The sequence below is a fragment of the Arachis ipaensis genome, chromosome B3 (assembly GCF_059453495.1).
Source record: "Arachis ipaensis isolate K30076 ecotype BB chromosome B3, ASM5945349v1, whole genome shotgun sequence".
NCBI classification, from domain to species: domain Eukaryota; kingdom Viridiplantae; phylum Streptophyta; class Magnoliopsida; order Fabales; family Fabaceae; genus Arachis; species Arachis ipaensis.
Window position 1 is genome coordinate 74454849 of NC_142438.1, and position 19400 is coordinate 74474248.

The window sequence follows — 19400 nt, forward strand, 5'->3', positions numbered from 1 at the left end:
GTTAGCAACGTGCATAGTACTCACAGGAGACCACTTTCTTGCAAGGTTGTTTGTGCTCTTCCTGAAGTAAAGCTTCAATGGCGTTGCCAACTTGAATTCCAAGTTAGCAACGTGCACATTGCTCTTCTTGAAGGAGTTGTTAGCCACTTGCTTGCTTCATTCTTGCTTCAATGCCTTCTTGTTTCATCACCTATCATTAACAAGGGAAATTGCTTCAAAGTCTTACCAATCCATGCAATCAATTTCATGAGATTCATTCATACTCATTCATTTATGCATTTTTTGAATCATTTGCATGAATTTGGCTAGAATTAACCTGGTTCTTGGTACTTGAGTGCATGGAGATGGAACTCATTAAAATGCTTGTTTATTTCAAAGAAAATGAATGAAATTAAGCTAAAACTACTTCAACTAACTAGCTAATATAGCAAAGATGCAAATGCATCACCTTTCATACAAAAATTTGTTTGTCACAAGTACAAAACCCTAAAATCTATAAACCGAAGTATTTAAACCTCGGGTCGTTCTCCCTAGGAATTACAATGAAGTGTCTTGTTATTAGTTATGAGATATTTTGGGGGTTTTGGATAAGAAACATGAAAAGTAAATGGAAATGAAATTCAAATAACAAAAAGGCCTTGGCAAGGTTTGGTGGTCAAGGATCTCTATCCTAATCACTAACCACAACATGAGAATTGGCAATGATCAACCCCATTAAGTCATCCTTTAACTAGTAGTAAAGGAAAGTCAAGTGAGCTATGTCAATCCAAGTTCATAGGTCCTAGTTCTCCACCAATTCAATTAGTGAGATCTAGAGTTAATGGCTCCCAATCGTCAATCACTTGGACATTAGCAACTCAAGAGTTCCTAAGTTACCTTCCCAAGCCAAGAGCATAAAATTCTACTCTAAAATCCAACCAAGCATTTCATCAAACACTTGGAAGGCATAAAAGGAAAGCATAGTAAAAAGTGCAAGGAAAGTAAATCTATACTACTCAATTGCAAGGAATTAAACAATAACAAATCAAATGAACAATAAAGGAACATGAATCATAAATTGCATTAACGGAAAATGGAAGAACAAAAATGCATCAACATAAAAGTAAGGGATTACAAGAATTAAAAGCAAAACTAGAGAGAGGAAAGGTAGAAGGAGAAGAATTACAAAGAGAAAAGTAAATCAAAGCATGAATTAAACATAGATCTAAGAAATTCTAATCTAGATCTAAAACCTAATCCTAATCCTAGAGAGAAGTGAGAGCTTCTCTCTCTAAAACAAACCTAAACTAAACTAATGTGTGAAAGTATGTAAAGTATGTTGATTCCCCTTCAATCTTTGGCTTAAATAGCATCAGAAATGAGTTGGATTGGGCCCACAAGGCTTCTAAAATCACTGACCATGGGTTGCATTAAGTGAAGCATGTGCCACCATTGGCACGTCCGCGCACCGTGTGCGTGTGCGCCCCTATGTGCAAATGCAATTATTGTAAATCTTATATCATTTCGAAGCCCCGGATGTTAGCTTTCCAATGCAACTAGAACCGCATCATTTGGATCTCTGTAGCTCAAGTTATGATCGATTAAGTGCGAAGAGGTCGGCTTAATAGCTTTTGCGATTCCTTCATTTCTTCATGAGTTCTCCATTTTTACATGCTTTTCCTTCATTCCCTTTATCCAATCTTTGCCTCCTAAATCTGAAATTACTTAACAAACATATCAAGGCATCTAATGGAATCAAAGTAAATTAAATTTAGCTATTCTAAGTCCTAAAAAGCATGTGTTCACTCTTAAGCACAATTAAAAGAGAATTTACAAAACCATGCTATTTCATTGAATAAATGTGGGTAAAAGGTGATAAAATCCCTTAAATGAAGCATAAGATAAACCCTACAAATGGGGTTTATCAGGCGTTTAACTCCAGTTCTGGTGCCAGTTCTGGCGTTTTACGCCAGAAAAGGGTCTTTGGTGGGGTTTAAACGCCAGTTTAGGCCTTCAAATCTCGGGCAAAGCATAGACTATTATATATTGCTGGAAATCCCAAGATGTGTACTTTTCAATGCAATTGAGAGCACACCAATTGGGCTTCTATAGCTCCAGAAAATCTACTTCGAGTGCAGGAGGGTCAGAATCCAACAGCATCTGCAGTCCTTTCTCAGCCTCTGAATAAGATTTTTGCTCAAGTCCCTCAATTTCAGCCAAAAAATACCTGAAATCACAGAAAAACATACAAACTCAGTAAAATCCAGAAATATGATTTTTGCATACAAACTAATAAAATTATAAAAAAAAGTAACTAAAACATACTAAAAATTATGTAAAAATAATGCCAAAAAGGGTATAAATTATCCGCTCATCAACAAGTAAGAAAAATTAAGGACATATATATATATATATATATATATATATATATATATATATATATATATATATATATATATATATATAATAAGAGCGAAGTGTCAAAAGACACAAAATATTCAAGTTCCGGTCTCAACCTGTAAAGCTAAGGCTGGTCGGAGAATATTTGCATACATATATACAATCCTAAGCTCCAAAATACTCAAAGTGATCCCTAGTACTCCATCAAGCCTTTTATGAGGCAAAAAAGAGAAGCATATAAAAGGAGAAGTCTAAGCATATATATACATATACGTAACAAAAAACAAAAAGGCCAAAATTCCACTTCGCTGCAATCGAAATTCCAGACGCCTAGCGAGGTGCCTCTCGACCTGCATCTGAAAAAGACAACATATGTATGGGATGAGAACCGGAGGTTCTCAGCATGTTAACGGTACCCACATAAATAACATATAATGTCCCGAAAAAATCAGAGGCAATCCTAGAACTCCGACACTCATTTTTTAAAACTTAAAGTTAGAAACTAAGCCATAATTTGGGTATATAACCTAAAGTTTACAAATTATAATTCAAGCTCTAACTTAACCCTTAAATTCCTGCATCCTCTAGCCCTCTGAACTCCGACGGAACTACCCTCGTCACTCTTTTGCCAGACGAAGGATCTTTCAGTTGCAAAGACATAATACAAATAAAGAAAACACAGATAGAATGTAATTACAGTAGGTAGAACATATAACAAATAAGCATAGATAATCAAATAGACAAACCCAAGTAATGCACACTTAAACAAAACAAACAAATGCATATGATGTATGCTTGCCCTATGGCTGATGATATCATATGTCGGTTATATAGCCAACCCGACATGTCTTGTTAGCTAACCTTGGACAGAAACACGCATTGCGGAGCAAGTGGGACTGAGCCACAACCCCTTTTTTGCTACCCGCTTAACCCAGAGCAAGTGGAGTAACCGCTACTGCTACTACTACCCAAGCAGGGGTTTACAAGCTCAACCTGAAGCAAGTGGAATAATCCACTATTGCTGCTACTACCAAGGCATTACAATTATTGCCCTAGAGCAAGCGGGATGAACCACAATTCTTGCTACTGCCCAGGTATCTCAATTACTGACCCGGAGCAAGCAGGGCAAACCATAATCCTTGCTATTGCCCAGGTATCTCATTCAAGAATTCATTCAATCTCAACTCAATCATCAATCATAATTCATCAACATTTCATCATCCTCAATCATGTCTTATTAATCATTCTCAACATTTCATCGCAAAATTTAGCATTTCTGCACTTTTCAACTTATATCATCACTTCATACCATGTTTAACTTCTTTCAAAGTCCGCAATCCAAGTTCTTCTTCTTCACAACCTTTCTTTGTAGGTCTCCTCTCTTTTTTATGTTTAAAAACTAGGTATTAGGTCCTACAAGGTAGTTATAGAGGTTCAGAAAGTTAGAGAATTCACTTAACACTTGAAACATCATTTTTTGCTAAAACAAAGGGCTCGCGTCGCGTGTACTTTTGTGTACGCAGTCTTTCAGAAATTGGATTCCGCATACGGAGGCCTTGCCCTGCCTATGTGAGATTACAAAATAGTGAGCATAACTCGCATCGCGTGTGCAGGTCACGTACACGACACTCCCTTTTGCTCAAAAGCTGTTCAGTCCTTAAAAATCAATTTTTTACATCTAACTTCTGATGTTCATAACTTCCTCTACGAAACTCTAATTCTCACAAAATTTATATCATTTTAAAGCTCTTGAAATTATCTTTAATCTGAAATATATTTCATTTAAATCCAAAATTCATGGCTCAAGTTATGATCTACCAAAGTTCGTTAAAAATCTACTTTTACCAAAAACATTCAAAACCTTAATTTTTCAATATTTCATTTTCAAACCAGGGTTTCTCAACCCAAAACAACACCAAGATCCATCTAAAGTATTTCTGTAAGAACCGCAACTAATCAACCGGTTAATTAAGTGATTAATTGCCCAAATTAGACTCCGAAAAGTTAGAGAGAGAATTGGAGAATTTAAATATGATTTTTGGACTCAGTATGTCTTTTTGAGTCAGAAAATGTGCCTTCTGCAAAAAACCATGAAAAATCGTGAATCGGTAGTTGAACCGGTTGAACCGGTTCAAGTCTGCCCGGTACTGCACGAGAAAAAGTAAAAACCATCAAAAACCTTAGAAAAACATTAGAAATGGAAAACCGGGTATTAACTTTAAAGGTTTGGCCCGAAGTTGGGCCAAAACGGGCTAAAAGCGCTAACGAATTGGACCGGGCCTAAGTTTGGCCCAAGCCCAACATATAAAAAGTTCATTTAATGAACCCAACCCACCATAACACTCACATAAACACACTCACACAGCTGGGAAGAGAGGAAGAAGAGAAACCCTTTGGCACTATTCATTTCAATCTTTCGAAGCTCACATCTTGAGCTAGAGAGCTCCGATCGCCGCACCGTTTGTAGATACGCATTCCTCGTGAAGAGCTCTACAAAACTTGTACAAGAAACTGGAGAGGTAACCATGAAATCCTTTCTATTATTCTCTCCAAAATTTCGGTTCTTAGGGTTTGTGATTAAGTGAGTTTTTGTGATTTTGGATGTTTAGGTTTACTCTAATCCTTGCTTAACCTTGGATTTTTGCTATCAAATCTGTTGAAAAAGGTAAGAGCCATTAAACCCTTATGGAATTTCAAGTTGACAAAACCTAGGTTGAATTATTGTGAATTATGTGTGTTATAGCTTAAAGTGGTGAGAAATTGAACTTGTTGGAGCTTATTGGTGATTGTTGGTGCCTTGGATTGTATTGGAAAAGCCTAGCTTGTGCTCAACTTTGGTTTAAGAGCATATTGAAAATCGGCCAAGGTATGGTTTCGGTTCCTCTATGTAGTATATAATATTCATGGACACTTAGGCTAGTGACCTATAGGATAGGTTTGGATTTATGTGGTTGGTTGATGTTATATGTTGAAATGATATTGATACATTAAGAATTAATGATGTTGGGATATGATGCTTGATGATTTTGAATGATTGTATAATGTTGGATATGGATTTAAAGCATGAATGAGGTAATGATTGGTGAATGTATTGGTGAAGGATTGATTTAGAGTCATATATTTGATGTTGATGATTGAGAATGGTGATTGGTAACCCCAGAAGGTAAATTTTGTTGTAAATGGGAGTTTGGTATTGATCTAGTTGGATGTGGCTTGATGAATTATTAAATTTAAGTATATGAAAAATTTGGGTAAAAAGGAAATTTCGGTGAACTTTGTTCTTTTGCCTCGGTTTTTGAAATTGATTAAAACTTATCTAGAAATTAAATATCTTTGAAAACCCTTTAAATCGATATAAAGTTTGTGAAATTTGGAATTTAGTAGAGGAAGTTATGATCATTCAAAGTTGGTGTTAAAAATCTGAAATTCTCCAAAGTTGCAGAATTTTATGATTTCTGATATGTGCGTGATGAGCGGATAATTTATACGCTTTTTGGCATTATTTTTAGTATGTTTTTAGTACATTTTAGTTAGTTTTTATTATGTTTTTATTAGTTTTTAAATAAAAATCACTTTTCTGGGCTTTACTATGAGTTTGTGTGTTTTTCTGTGATTTCAGGTATTTTCTGGCTGAAATTGAGGGACTTGAGCAAAAATCTGATTCAGAGGCTGAAAAAGGACTGCAGATGCTGTCGGATTCTGACCTCCCTACACTCAAAGTGGATTTTCTGGAGCTACAGAAGCCCAATTAGCACGCTCTCAATTGCGTTGGAAAGTCAACATCCTGGAATTTCCAGAAATGTATAATAGTCCATACTTTTCCCGAGATTTGATGGCCCAAACAGGCATTCCAAGTCAGCTCAAGAATTTTGGCGTTTAACTCTAGAACTGGCACAAAAGCTGGAGTTAAACGCCCAAACTGGCATAAAAGCTGGCGTTTAACTCCAAGAAATGTCTCTATACATGAAAGCTTCAATGCTCAGCCCAAGCACACACCAAGTGGGCCTCGGGAGTGGAATTTTACAATAAACACCCTAGCTTACTCATTTTCTGTAACCCTAGGTCACTAGTTTACTATAAATACTACTTTCAGTGATTCATATTGTACCTCATGACACTTTACACATTTCTGGTTGTGTTCTCTACGGCATGAGTCTCTAAACCCCATTGTTGGGGGTGAGGAGCTCTGCTGTTCTTCATGAATTAATGCAATTACTACTGTTTTCTATTCTATCACGCTTGCTTCTATTCTAAGATATTCATTCGCACTTCAACCTGATGAATGTGTTGATCCGTGACAATCATCATTATTCTCACCTATGAACGCATGCCTGATAACTACCTCCGTTCTACATGCAATCAAGCTTGAATGTGTATCTCTTGGGTTTCTAATCTAAGATTGGAACCTTCGTGGTATAGGCTAGAATTATTGGCGGCCATTTCTGAGATCTGGAACGTCTAAACCTTGTCTGTGGTATTCTGAGTAGGATCCGGGAAGGGATGACTGTGACGAGCTTCAAACTCGCGATTGTGGGGCATGTGACAGACGCAAAAGTATCAATGGATCCTATTCCGACATGATCGAGAACCGACAGATGATTAGCCGTGCGGTGACAGCGCATTTGGAACATTTTCACTGAGAGGACGGGAAGTAGCCATTGACAACGGTGATGCCCAACATAAAGCTTGCCATGGAAGGAGCCTTGCGTGCATGAAGAAGAAGATAGTAGGAAAGCAGAGATTCAGAAGACAAAGCATCTCCAAAGCCTCAACCTGTTCTTCATTACTGCATAACAAGTATTTATTTCATGTTCTTTTACTTTTTACAATTAAATCTGAGAATTATTGATATCCTGACTAAGAGTTACAAGATAACCATAGCTTGCTTCAAGCCGACAATCTCCGTGGGATCGACCCTTACTCACGTAAGGTATTACTTGGACGACCCAGTGCACTTGCTGGTTAGTTGTGCGGAATCGCAAAAGTGTGATTGTGATTTCATGCACCAAGTTTTTGGCGCCGTTGCCGGGGATTGTTCGAGTTTGGACAACTGCCGGTTATTCTTGTTGCTTAGATTAGTAATATTTTATTTTTGTTGGTTTAGAGTCTTTTATTTGAGTTTAGTTTTATATTTTAAGTTTGGTGTCAATTGCATGATTTTGTTTTCTTTTAATTTTTTGAAATTGCATGTCCTTAGTTCTTTCTTGATCTTTAAAATGCTAAGTTTGATGTCTTCTTTGTGTTTTTCCTTTAGTTTTTCAAAAAATTTTGTTTGATTCTCTAAAAATTTTAAGTTTGGTATGTTTTTGTGCTTTTATTTACTTAAAAATTTTTTAAAAATTTGTTCTTGGTGTTCATCTTGATCTTCAAAGTGTTCTTAGTGTTCATCTTGACATTCAAAGTTTTCTTGTTTGTTCTCTGTGTTTTGATCTAAAATTTCTAAGTTTAGTGTCATTTTGTTGTTTTTCTCTTTCCGCATTAAAATTCAAAAATAAAAAAAAATATCCTTTCCTTATTTTACTCATAAATTTCAAAATTTTGCATTAATTTAGTCAAAGATTTTCAAAATCATATCTTTTTTTTAGTCAAGTCAATATTCTAATTTCAAAAATTGATCTTTTCAAATTTTTTTCAAAAATCAAATCTTTTTAATTTCTTCAATCATATCTTTTCAATCATATATTTTTTTTAAAATTTGTAATCATATCTTCTCAATCATATCTTTTTCAAAATAATTTTCAATCATATCTTTTTAATTGCTAATTTCAAAATCTTTTTAATTAATTAATTAATTTAGTTTTCAATTTGCTTTTATTTTATTTTATTTTATTTTTGTTTTAGAATATAATTCATATCAATTCCCTTTTCTCCATCATGGACATAAGTGGAAGTGAACAGTCCAGAAGGACTCTGGGGTCATATGCTAACCCCATTATAGCTGCATATGGGAGTAGCATCTGCATACCTCCCATCAAAGTAAGCAGCTTTGAGCTAAATCCTCAGCTCATTATCATAGTGCAGCAAAATTGCCAGTATTCTGGTCTTCCACAGGAAGAACCTACTGAGTTTCTGGCACAGTTCTTACAAATTACTGACATAATACGTGATAAAGAAGTGGATCAGGATGTCTATAGATTATTACTATTTCCATTTGCTGTAAAAGATCAAGCTAAGAGGTGGTTAAATAACCAACCTACAGCAAGCATAAAAACATGAAGACAGTTATCAGACAAATTCTTGAATCAATTTTACCCTCCAAAAAGGATGACACAGCTAAGGGTGGACATCCAAGGCTTTAGGCAAGAGGATAATGAATCCCTTTATAATGCCTGGGAGAGGTACAGAGGGATGCTGAGAAAATGCCCCTCTGAAATATTTTCAGAGTGGGTACAGTTAGACATCTTCTACTATGGGCTTACAGAAAAAGCTCAGATGTCTCTAGACCACTCAGCTGGTGGATCTATACACATGAGAAAAACAATTGAAGAGGCTCAAGAACTCATAGATACAGTTGCTAGAAATTAACATCTGTACTCAAATAGTGAGTCCTTCATAAAAGAAGAGGCTATGGCAGTAACTACTGATCCTAATCGTCAAGAACAGATTGTTGAACTTAATCAACAATTACTCCTTATGACAAAATAATTAGCAGAATTCAAAGAGAAGCTCCAAGACACTAAAAATGCTAACAAGAATATAGAAGCACAATTGAATCAGACAAGACAACAGCTATCTAAACAGATAACAGAAGAATGCCAAGCTGTCCAACTAAGGAGCGGGAAGACATTGAATAACTCAGCTCAAAGTAGCAAAAAGTCAAGAAAAGAACAAATGACAGAGGATGACCAAACCACTGCCCAAAATCCCTCTGAGGACATCAAGAGCCCAGAGAGGAATAAATCTGGCGTTCAAACACCAGAAAAGAGTGGGAACCTAGCGTTAAACGCCCATTCAGCCCCCATTCCTGGCGTTCAAACGCCAATGAGGGATCAGACACCTGCAAGTGCTGATAGTAACCCCTCTAAGAAGGCTTCTCCAACCACTTCTGTAGGGAATAAACCTACAGCAACTAAGGTTGAAGAATATAAAGCCAAGATGCCTTATCCTCAGAAACTCTGCCAAGCGGAACAGGATAAACAATTTGCCCGCTTTGTAGACTATCTCAGGACTCTTGAAATAAAGATTCCATTTGCAGAGGCACTTGAGGAAATACCCTCTTATGCTAAGTTCATGAAAGAGATCTTAAGTCATAAGAAGGATTGGAGAGAAACTGAAAAAGTGTTTCTCACTGAAGAATGCAGTGCAGTCATTCTGAAAAGCTTACCAGAGAAGCTTCAAGATCCAGGGAGCTTTATGATACCATGCACAACTAAGACAGCTCTATGTGACCTTGGAGCAAGTATCAATCTAATACCTGCATCCACCATCAGAAAGCTTGGCTTGACTGAAGAGGTCAAACCAACCCGGATATGTCTTCAACTTGCTGATTACTCTATTAAATACCCATTGTAACAACCCTAGTTTTTGAAAATCAAATAAAATAGTTATTTGTGATTTATTTTATTTGTTGATAATTTTATTTTAAGAAAATTATTTTGCTAAAGGTAATTAAATGGAGTTTCATGATAATTGGAGTTTAAATTAATTAAAATTTTTATATAATCTTTATTAGATATTTGGTATAATTGAAATTATAATTTTGATAATTGAAAAAATAGAAGGATTGTATAATTTAATTTAAATAAATTCTATTTTGAATGAATTATGTTATTAATTTGAACTCCTAGAAATTATTTTACTAGAAATGATTAGATTGATATTTATAAATACTCTAAGTTTAAGTCAATTAATATTTATGTACAATTTTTATTATAATTGGTTATTTTATAAATTGAAATTAAAGTTTCGGAGATAGAAAAATAATGAAAAGTTATATCATTTAATTTGAATAATTAATATTGAGTTTAAAAACTGTATTTTATAAAAATGTGATTAATATGTTCATTTTATATTTTAAAATAGAAATAATTGATTGAACTTAGCAATATGATGATAAATAATGTTCCTAAATATTTTTAATAGAGTATGTTTGATTTTAAAATTACTCTACTATTCAATTTTATCAAAATATCTATTCATATCTATCCACATTACTTTATAAAATCCCTAATTTCTAACCCTAATTCCCAAATTGGAAACCCTAAGTTACTAATCAGAAACCCTAACCCTCCCCCACTTTCCTCAGCGCTGTCACCCTCATCACAAGCGTACAGACTCCCCCTCTCTTCCTCAGCTTCACCGCGGCACACATACACACTCAGGACACCACACTCATTCAGCCCACACCCCTTCTGTCACACACCCACACCTTGTGAACGAAGCTGCACCACGTCCAGCCCGCCTCGCCATTGCCGCCGTCATTATTGCCAACGAAGAGGACGACGTCGTCGCTGTTCAAGGAGGAAGGAAGAACCGCGCGAGAGCCAAGGGAGGAGGGAACCTTTGCTGCGTTGCCGCCATGCCTCCATTGCCACCGAACGCCGTTAAGCGCGGAGAGAGAGCCAGACACCGCGAGGAAGAAGCCGTTCGTTGCCTTCACAGTCACTGTCGTTGGGCCTGTCAATTGCCGCTGTGACCTATGCGAAAGGAAGAAGCCCGCGACCAGCCTTATCGCCGTCAGTGCTGCGGGTTTCCGTCGCCATCCACGCGAGCTGCCATCGCGTCACCGTTACTGAGCTGCAGTACCGCCGTTGTTGCACCCTGCTGCTGCCGCGTCTCACCAAGCCGTCGCTGGAGGAGGAAGTTGCTCTGCCACCCTCCGAGCTTGCTGTTGTAGTTGCCTATACCACTGCCGTAGCTTCTTCATTCTGTTATTACCTTCTAATTGTTGTAAGACATTCGTGTTCTGAATCATCACTTGATGTTTTTGTTTATTCCACTGCCATTTTATTAGCCTTGCTCTTGTTCCAATTTGATTTTGCCCTGAACTTCCAGAATTGAACTTCCAGAATTGTTACTCTTATCCGATTTGAATTCATGGTTTTTGCTTGCTGCCGTGGCCACCTCACGTTGCTGCTGGCTCTGTTTGAAAATGGCTGCTACTTCTAGAATCTCAGATCGGAGAGGAGAGGAGGCGTTTAACCTTGTCATTGTTGCTGCCATGGAAATAGGTGTTGGAAACTGCTAATGGAGCAGCTGCGTTTAGTGATTTCCACGAGTTTCGACTTTGAGGTAGGGGATTTAACGTTTTTAATTTAGAATGCCTAAAAAGTTAATTAGATAAGTGCAAATGGTTAATAATAATTAAGGACTTCTTAATTTACATGAATGACTTGAAATGTGTTTGAGAATGGTTAGCTATTGTAATTTTTCTGAGTTATGATTTGAATTAAATATGGTAGTGAATGGTGATTAAGCTTGTGTTACTTACTAAATTGAAAATATGTTGAGTTACTTATTGAGAAAAACTGACATGTTGATGATTGATGAGTTGAGTTTGAATTGTGATTGGTTAATGCTATGACTGATATTGGTTTTCTAATTTTAATGGATTTGTTGACAATTCTGATTTCATGTGATATTGCTGAATTGGTTGAAATGTGGTTGTGGTTACTTTGAATTATAATTGAAATTAGATGCGGTTGTGAAATGTGACTGAATTATTGATTCTGCGATAAATTGGTTGAGATTCTGATTTTGAGTGAATTATTGACTTGTTTGAAGTTGAATTGGATATTTGATGTATGGGAATGGCTGTGAAGTTTACTTGTGACTAGTTAAGATTGGTTTTGGTGGTTATTGAAGGATTGGAACTAAGGGATTAAACTATTTTGAGAACCTATGATTTTCTGAAATAATATAGTAAACTTTAAGAGTATATAAATAATTTATTAATGGTTAGACTAATTTTCTGTGTCATGAGTTATTGATTCTGACTTGGCTGTGATTGTGGCTGGTTTCATTGTTGTAAGTGATTAATTGATGAGGTTGATTTTGGTTTGAGAACATGCTTGTTACCTAAATTTCGGGTTACATTGATTTCTTAATTTGGTTGTTAACTTAAGATTTATTTGAAGATGATGGACATTGTTGCAAGCTGGTTTGGAAAATGTTATTTACTGGATATGCTAATTTGATTGGATAATTTTGTGTGGAGTATTGAATTCAGTTTGAATGAACCAAGATTGAAAGTTAAAATTGGAGAACGAGTTAATGTTTATTTGACAAACAGATCTCTTGGAAATTCGGATTTTATTCGATTATGTCAAGTTGGTTGTTATTGTTGATTTAAGATTAACTAGAATTGATATTGAGAACGGTTAAAGGATTGAAGGTTGATTACTGAAATATTTTCCTAAAGTGTGATCTTTAGAATAAAATGGTAACTTTGCTAATAACTAAAGAACTATAAAAATAACTAGGAATATGAAAAGTTGGTGTTTGGAATATTAGTTATGAATCTTTGAAGCTAGACTGATTTACTTTTAAAGAATGGTTTATGAAAATTCTGATTTTAATTGATGAAAGGATGTTAGTTCTTAAACTGAATTATGATGAGATAATTATTGAGAATCTGTTATGGGAGTTGCTGATAAATGGATGGAGAATTGATTGAGTTTAATTTGAAAAGGTTCTATGACTTATGAATTTAGTTACGAAATGATGAGATGAAAATTGGATTGTTGGATTATGTGAGAATTGCGAATTGTGGATTTTCTGGTTGCTTGAGAATCTTGTATTTGATAATTGTTGAGAAAGGATTGTTGAATTGTTGAGAAAGAGGGAACCCGTAAGGGTGGCCAAGTCCGAGTTTTAGGGGAGGTGCTGCCGAAATTTTATAAAATCTGAAGTTTTATTTGAGAAGTTATTTTAGAAGATTTGGATTTGGAGAAATGATTATGTAAGTTTTATTTAGTTAAGAAAAGAATAATTCTATTTTGAATTCAATTTACGAGAGAAAGGTTTATGTTTCAAAATTAAATTATTTAAGAAAGAAATTATGTTTTGAATTTGATTCAATATAGAAAGAGTTATGTTTTGGGCTTGAAATAAAGGATTACCTTTTTAGAAATTTGGTGAAATAATAATATTTGAATTTGAATAGTAAGAGAGATGATTTTTGAATTTTTGGGAAGTTAGTAAACATGAGAAAGAGTTTTATTTAATTACTTCTAATGAAAGGTTAAGTTTTGAAAAGTGTTTAATGCACTTAAAATAAATGATTTTTCTTGAGTCTTTGATATAGAACTAAAATGAAAGAGTTTTAAAGTTGGCTTGACTCAAGATTGCCAAGGCAGAGATTATGAACTGAATTGATGATTGAGATTTTTATGAACGAATGCTTGAGAAAGTTAAGAAAGGTTTAAGAAAATGTGTTAAGGATTCAAAGTGAAAAGAGTAATATGATAAAGAGAATAGAGAACAAGCAGAGGGCCTGTTGAAAGGTCATTTGTTGCGTTAAGGCAACTCCAGAGATATTTGTATATTCATCTGCTGCTTTTCTGTTGGCCCTAGAGGTCCTGTAGGCCCAAGTTCACCTACAGTAAGTTGTTATTCCTGTAGGCCGAAGTTCACCTGCAGTGAATACCAATTGTGTATCTCAGGGTGTTGCTCCTGTAGGCCGAAGTTCACCTACAGTGAGTTGTGATACCTGTAAGCCGAAGTGCACTTACAGGGGCGCCATTTCTGTAAGCGGAAGTTCACTTATAGAGGTGCTATTTCTGTAGGCCGAAGTTCACCTACAGAAAGTTGTTGTGTTGTGGTTAAACTAATCCTGTAAGCCGAAGTTCACTTATGGGAGTGCTATTTCTGTAGGCCGAAGTTCACCTACAGAGATAAAGCCATATCTAGGACTAGTTCCTAGGTAATGTCGGGCTGCAGGATGTAAACTGACACGTGAGCTCATGGCCTGCTTAGGACAGACATGCATCATATTGTTTGTGCATATGCATTTGATCGTGTTGCTTGTCTTGTTTCTTTGTGATTGTGCTGCTTGTCTTGGTGACTTGCTTGTGTGTTTGATTAGATATTTTTGTTGATGCTTTGAACTTAGTGAAGTATTGAGGAATGGTATTTGTGAAGTGAGGTTTGGATATATTATTTATGTTGCTGATTTACTTAGTTATTGTGATGGTTGAGGAATGTTATTTGTAGCTGAAGAATTGCTAATGCGGTTGAGACTTTATTTAAGTAATATGATTTAAAGAAAGGGATTTAAACGGTTTCAAGTAAGTCTTAAGAAATTTTGAAAAGGTTTGATAAAGAAAACTACATTGGAAACTGGAGTTAATTATTTGCATGTTAATCATTACTTTTACGGCATTCCCATTCCCTACTGAGAACATGTGGTTTGTTCTCACCCCAAAATCTTCCACCTTTTTCAGTGATACAGGTTCGAAGACTCAGTTTGAAGCTGCGGGCGATTGTTAGACCTTATTTATGAGTTAAGTTTTTGAATTGAGTTGCTTTCATAGAATTCCCTCGCCTTTGTTGCTTAAGATCTTATTTTATAAAGAGGGATAGGAGTTGTATCTAAGTTACACTTGAATTTATTTGTATAATATTTACTAATAATTATATGATTATTATTATTATTTGGTGATGCTTGATATATGATTTGATAAATAAAAACAAAATTTTCTGGCATTTTCTATAAAACTGAATCGCGATATCGAACTAGAGGCTCAATAGTAAATAGTTAATAAAGGAAAGCAGGTTGGTAACGCCTTACTTTCGATACGATCATGACGTTCTGGAAGTTGGGTCGTTACAAATGGTATCAGAGCAGTTCGTTCCTGTTAGAGCCTTGGGAATGGACTGACTATGCTTCATTGCATACTCTGAGTGTCTGTCATGCTTTGTGGCTTGTTCTGATAACAAGAATTTGTGTTTTATTTGCATGACTGTCTGATGATTAACGCTGTTAGTTTACCATTGCATGCCTCATGGTATTAGGTCTGGCCAACTTAATACTAATGATTTATGTATATGGGAACGCTAATGGGTTATCATAGACGAATAGAAGAATAGGTAATACGTTTCACAGGGTTTGGGAGCGTTAGAGGTTATGAAGTTAGCTTCGATTCGACGTATAATTTTTATTCGTGCCACATGAACTCATGCCATTTTTTCTTCGTTGCTTTCATTGGAATTCTCTTGTTTGAATTTCCTCCTTAGAATGTGATTTGGTTGTTCCCAACCATACTTTGTCATTCTTGTATAACTTTGCTTGCCTATGAATCTGACTCTTTGAATATTCATCCTTGACAATGCCTATACTTTTGTACATATATCCTGCTTTCTTTGATTTCAGTTTGAACTTATGTTATTCTAGCAATTTTCGAGGGCGAAAATTTTTCTAAGGTGGGTAGAATGTAACAAACCTAGTTTTTGAAAATCAAATAAAATAGTTATTTGTGATTTATTTTATTTGTTGATAATTTTATTTTAAGAAAATTATTTTGCTAAAGGTAATTAAATGGAGTTTCATGATAATTGGAGTTTAAATTAATTAGAATTTTTATATAATCTTTATTAGATATTTGGTATAATTGAAATTATAATTTTGATAATTAAATAAAATAGAAGGATTGTATAATTTAATTTAAATAAATTCTATTTTGAATGAATTATGTTATTAATTTGAACTCCTAGAAATTATTTTACTAGAAATGATTAGATTGATATTTATAAATACTCTAAGTTTAAGTCAATTAATATTTATGTACAATTTTTATTATAATTGGTTATTTTATAAATTGAAATTAAAGTTTCGGAGATAGAAAAATAATGAAAAGTTATATCATTCAATTTGAATAATTAATATTGAGTTTAAAAACTGTATTTTATAAAAATGTGATTAATATGTTCATTTTATATTTTAAAATAGAAATAATTGATTGAACTTAGCAATTTGATGATAAATAATGTTCCTAAATATTTTTAATAGAGTATGTTTGATTTTAAAATTACTCTACTATTCAATTTTATCAAAATATCTATTCATATCTATCCACATTACTTTATAAAATCCCTAATTTCTAACCCTAATTCCCAAATTGGAAACCCTAAGTTACTAATCAGAAACCCTAACCCTCCCCCACTTTCCTCAGCGCCGTCACCCTCATCACAAGCGTACAGACTCCCCCTCTCTTCCTCAGCTTCACCGCGGCACACATACACACTCAGGACACCACACTCATTCAGCCCACACCCCTTCTGTCACACACCCACACCAATATGAATTGCGAAGAATAAAAGAGCATGGATTAAATACTTGTTCTGCAGTAATGGAAAATATGTTGGAGTTTTGGAGATGCTTTGTCTTCTGAATCTCTACTTTTTTCCTGTCTTCTTCTTCATGCACGCAAGGTTCCTCCTATGGCAAGCTGTGTGTTGGTGGATCACTGTTGTCAATGGCTACCATCCGTCCTCTCAGTGAAAAAGGTCCACGTGCGCTGTCACCGCACGGCTAATCGTCTGTCGGTTCCCACTCATACTGGAATAGGATCCATTGATCCTTTTGCGTCTGTCACTACACCCAGCCCTTGTGAGTTTGAAGCTCGTCACAATCATTCAATCCCTGAATCCTACTCGGAATACCACAGACAAGGTTTAGACTTTCCGGATTCTCAAGAATGCTGCCAATGGATTATAGCTTATACCACGAAGATTCTGATTAAGTAATCCAAGAGATATTCATTCAATCGAAGGTAGAACAGAGGTGGTTGTCAGGCACGCGTTCATAGGTTGAGGATGATGATGAGTGTCACGGATCATCACATCCATCTTATTGAAGTGCAAATAAACATCTTAGATAGAAACAAGCGTGTTTGAATAGAAAACAGAAATAATTGCATTAATTCATCAAGACACAGCAGAGCTCCTCACCCCCAACAATGGAGTTTAGAGACTCATGCTGTCAAAGAGTACAATGTTCAGATCTAAAAAATTTCATGAGATACAAAATAATCCTCTAAAAGTTGTTTAAATAGTAAGCTAGTAATCTAGGTTTGCAGAGAATGAGTAAACTATGATAGATAGTGCAGAAATCCACTTTTGGGACCCACTTGGTGTGTGCTGGGGCTGAGACTTAAGCTTTACACGTGCTTAGGCTGTTTTTGGAGTTAAACGCCAGGTTGTAACCTGTTTTGGGCATTTAACTCCAACTTGTAACCTGTTTCTGGCGTTTAACGCCAGACTGCAACATGGAACTGGCGTTAAACGCCGGTTTACGTCATCTATCCTAGAGTAAAGTATGAACTATTATATATTGCTGGAAAGCCTTGGATGTCCACTTTCCAACGCAATTAGAAGCACGCCATTTGGATTCCTGTAGCTCCAGAAAATCCACTTTGAGTGCAGGGAGGTCAGAATCCAACAGCATCTGCAGTCCTTTTTCAGCCTGAATCAGATTTTTGCTCAGCTTCCTCAATTTCAGCCCGAAATTACCTGAAATCACAGAAAAATACACAAACTCATAGTAACGTCCAGAAATGTGATTTTTATTTAAAAACTAATAAAAATATAATAAAAAGTGACTAAAATATATTAAAAACTACCTAGAAACAATGCCAAAAAGCGTATAAATTATCCGCTCATCACTCTCTCTCCTTCTCTCCCTTCTCTCTTTCCCTTCTCTCTCCTTCTCCCCTTTTCTCCCTCCTCTCTATTTCTCTCTCACATTTTCCTCTTTCTCCCTTCCTCTTTGTCTCCCTCTTTTTCTCTCCACCTCCTCTCTCTTTCTCCTTCCCCTCTTCCTCCCTTTTTCCTTCCCCTCTTTCCTTCTTTCTTTCTCTCCTTCTCCTCTCTCTCCCCTTTTCTTCTTTCTCTCTCACCTCTCCCCTCTCTACCCTCCTCTCCCTCTCTTTCTTCTTTTTTCTCCTATCTCTCCTTCTCCTCTTTCTTTCCCTCTTCTGTCTTTTCTCTTTCTCTTTAAGTCTTCTCTCACTCTCTATTCTTCTCCTCTCTCTTTTCTCCTTTTCTCTTCAAAATGAGAAAAAGAGAGAGAAGAAAGAGAAGAAAGAGGGAAAAAGAGAGGAGGATATAGAAGAGGGGAGAGAGGGAAAAGAGAGAGATAAAGAGAGAGAGAAGAGAGAGAAAGAGAGAGAAGAGGAGGAGGAGAGAGAGAAAGAGAGAGGAGGGAGAGTGTGGTTATATTTGTGACAGAGCGTGGCAGTGGTGTATGTGACAGAGGTTCTGAGAATAAAGGGGTTTAGGGTAGAAGTAAAGACTTTAGAAGAAGAGAGAAGAGAGAAGAGAGAAGAAAGAGAGAGATGAGGAAAGAGAGGAGAGAGAGAGAGAGAAAGAGAGAGAAAGAGAGAGAGAGAGGAAGAGAGAGGAGGGGGAGAGAGAAAGGAGGAAAGGGATAGGGAAGGAGAGAGAGGAAAAAGGGAAGGGGAGAGACAGAAGGGAGAAAGAGCATAGGGAGAGAGAGAGGGTGAGAAGGATAGAGAGAGAAAGAAGGGAAGGGGAGAAAGAGAGAGAGAGAGAAGGAAAAGAGAGAGAGAGAGAGAGAGAGGTGGGGGAGAAGGAAGAGAGAGAGAGGAATAGGGGAAGGAGAGAGAGAAGGGGAGAGAGCATGGGGAAAGAGAGAGAGAAAAGGATAGAGAGAGAAGAGAGAGAGAGGTGGGGGAGATAAGAGAGAGAGGGAGAGAAGGAAAGAGAGAGGGGGGGAGAGAGAATGTAAAAACTATTTTTTATATATATTAAAAAACTAATTTTAGCTTATGAACCAGTTTAAATTGCTTTATTAATTAAAAATAGTTTTATTTTTATGAACTGGTTTAAACTGGTGCACTTTATTATAAACTAGTTTAAAATCAGTTTCTTATGTGAAAAAGTAGTTTGGCTCATTTTTGAAACCATTTAAAATGGTTTAGTGTAGTTTCAATTCAGTTTATAGAAAAACTGAACTATGCCCACCCCTAGTTATAGATGTTTGGAAAGTTAGAAGATTGACTTAAAACTCAAAAGCCTTATTTTTTGCTAAAACAATGGGCTCGAGTCGTGTGCGTACTCTC